The sequence below is a fragment of the Frankliniella occidentalis genome, unplaced genomic scaffold, assembly GCF_000697945.3.
Source record: "Frankliniella occidentalis isolate FOCC.00 unplaced genomic scaffold, Focc_3.1 Scaffold17, whole genome shotgun sequence".
NCBI classification, from domain to species: Eukaryota; Metazoa; Arthropoda; class Insecta; order Thysanoptera; family Thripidae; genus Frankliniella; species Frankliniella occidentalis.
In genome coordinates this window covers 3,073,952-3,077,190 of record NW_026267147.1, presented here as the reverse complement: position 1 = coordinate 3,077,190, position 3,239 = coordinate 3,073,952, and positions in this window count along the sequence as shown.

The following is a 3,239-nucleotide window of genomic DNA, read 5'->3' as shown; positions in this document are numbered from 1 at the left end:
GGGGGGGGGTGGATGAGGAAGATATGAGCGGAGAGGAGGAAGAAGGAAGAGGAGGAGGAGGAAAGAAGGCACGGTGAAAGAAGAAAGCAAAGCTCGCGCGCGGAAGAGGGAGGGGCGGCGGCGAACCGGTCCGAGTCCAGCCGGAGAGGGGAGGGCTGGAGCGGGGCGTCCCGGCGCCCCGTGTCCGGACCTAGCCCCGGACGGCCGCAGTCCACGCCGGGCAGCCGCAGGAGGAGTAACCCTTCCCTTTGTGACTCGCACAAGAGAGTGCATGGGAGTGCGAGTGACGAGCGCGAGTGACGGGTGACGATGTGAGCGCGAGTGACAGTGACAGTGGACCATACAGACCCGCGCGAGAGACCGCAGGTCACAAGTTTAGTTCGGCACCCCATATGTGACAGGAGGACATGGGAATAATGGATTCCAGGTAGGTACTGAAATGTGGCCTGGCCAATAATGTGTCCCTTCTGTGAGGAAATTCTTTTCTGTGAGGCGTAAACCTCACGCGTTCATTTGTTATAGTAATTTACAGACAAATTGGTAGTCAGCATATTTTTATGAAATATTTACTAATATAGACTTGGAGATTGGTCATAAAAACATATGTTTTCGGAAAAACTAAATTTAACATGGAACCGGCGCGGCCGACCTGTTTGGGATGGTGCATGCCGGCTGACCCGGCGTACTTACTGGACCGACCGGCCGACTGCAAAAATTGGTTTGGCCAGAGTGCAGTTTGGGTCCGTGTTCCGGTTCGTCCGGCGCGTCTGAGCCGCTGCCCGCCCCGCCCCGCCCTGACCACTTTGCGGCGAGTGCTGCGGCGAGGCCCATGGCCCAGTGAGCCCAGCGGCAGGCCCTGCCCGCGCGGCTCCCCCACTTTGGCCGTAACGTCGTCTTTTACTTGTCACAACCGAGAGTTAACGACGCTCCAAAGGGGCTGGCTGCCGCTTCTGATGCACGCCGCTGCAAGGTGACGCAAAGCGCACGTGCACGCCGCTAACGGCGTCAATTATTTTCGGAACTCCTTCGCTGATTTCTCTGTTGAAGCGTTTTCTTTTTTCTGTACCCTGCGCGTTAGTTTTGAGAGACCTGCTTCGCTCAAGAAGTCTGCTTGCCAAACGCCTGCCAACTGCCGGATAGGCAGACCCGCACCGCACGCATGTCCTGGTTGCCTACCTGCGGGCCAGCAGGCGTCTGCCGAGTATTGGAGCGCGGGATTCACACGAGAAGATATGTGCTCGTCCTTATCAGCCCTCCCGAAATGGATGACAACCATAACCACTTGCTTAGCGGGTTGTCTCCCCCCCACCGATCGCTCCTACAAACCGGCACACCAAACTGGGAATCGCGCGGTGGTGGTGGTGGGCGTGGTGGGCACCGGCGGGGCAACGATTCTGATGAGCAGCCGCAGTCCCCGACGGAACACCGCGTCGTCCTCCCCCCGTCCTGGACTCTCCCCACCCCCTAGCCCCTCCCCTACCACCAAACAATTACATGACGCTCACGTGACAACATTAACATGTCGTGTCGCTTTTTATTGGTCTGTACCGTTGTTGCGCTCCTGCGCTCCACATGGAATGCAAGGCATTACAGTGTCGCTACATGCACTCTGCCATATACATGCCTGCTCCGTGGCGGGGCGGGGCGGGGGCCGTGCGACGTGTCACCGACATGTCTGTCCCGACCGCGCCCCCCTCACTCCGCGGGCGGGGTGAGGGGGTCGGGCGGGGTGACCCGCGGGGCGGGGGGCTAGGACTCATCAGTCATGGAGCTATCCCGCGAGCGGGGTGAGGAGGGGGGGGGGGGCGACCAGAAGAGAAGACTTTGGCTGGGTCTCTGCCGGTCTATCTTACCGTTATCTTAAGAGGTCAGAGGTGTGGAGGGTTCAGCGCTATTCTGGCCGCGTGGGGGAACGACGCGACCACCAGGTGGCACAAAGGTATGTGGGAAAAGACGTCTCTCTAACGAACCGGGGATCTTTCGAACAACACGACAAATTATTGCGCGATTATGTCATGGAGAATGAACTGCGCCGATTGCAGCTCCAAAAGGTGCGTGGATATATCTAAATGCTTTCATCTCACTCAATTTACGGGCAGTGCAAGCAGAACATATTGTGAAAGTTTGCGCAAACTGCAACATGGTGCTCGTTCCGGAGCAGTGTAAATCAACAGTGTGCCGCTCTTTAACGCCCCTTGGGCGTGAGGTGCCCAGCGGCTACCGACGCAGAACAATCGAGCTACGGTGTGGCGTGACGGGGCGAGTCTGGGCGGGGCGGGGCGGGGCAGGGGCCGTCCTGATGAATGGCTGGAGGCTCCAGGCCTGCTAGAGGCTTAACTGGATTGATTTTCAGAGCCGCATGCCGTCAGCCCTGTGGTGCTGGCAAAGGCGAGTCGTGGAGAGGGGCCGCGGGCCGGGGCTGGGCAGTAAGAAGTTGTGCTCGTAGCTGATGGGCACCGCGGAGCTGGCGGTGGAAGAGGAAGGGAGGAGGCTGAAGAGGAAGAACGTCGTATGATGCTCGGAGAGGATCTGGGCGGAGGCTGGACGGAGGCTGGGCGGAGGCTTCTCGCGGTTCCACTCCAGTTTAAGTTGGCAAAAGAGATAAAGGGTTCCCGGCTGCTGATTTTATGTGGAGTAATGACCATCTTCTCCTGCCGCTGTCCTCACCTTGCCCCCCCCCCCCTCCCTTTCCCCCTCCGTCCTAATTGTCGCTCCACCGCTCCCTTCTCGTTTGTTGTTGCATTACTTTGCAGCCCGTTGCGGCGTCCTCCACTCACGGACCGCGGAAGTGAAGAACAACAAGAATTATTGGCTGGCCGGTACAAATGGCGACCGGCGTCGGCGCGGCGTCGGCGCAGGGACCTGGCAGCCCCACCCCGCCTCGCCCGAAGGGCAGGGAGGGAAGGACTATTGTTTGTTACCTCTGGCAGGCAGGAGAAGGAGCGCAGACAGACAACGGGGCCAGGAAAGGGTATTTGGCGCGGTGTTTCCGCGAACAGCGCGAGAGGACCGTACACTGGGGCATGGAAGGGTATGGGCCGCGAGCGTCAAAAACGTGTGTGTGTGTGTGTATGTGAGAGATAGAAAGAGAGAGAGAGAGAGAGAGAGAGAGAGAGAGAGAGAGAGAGAGAGGGGGGGGGGGAGAGACGAAGTGAGGGTGTCGTACGTTGCCTTAATTGACAGCCCTCAGTGAACACATTCACTTGACTGCTGTGGCCTGCATCGGATGAAGATGGAGG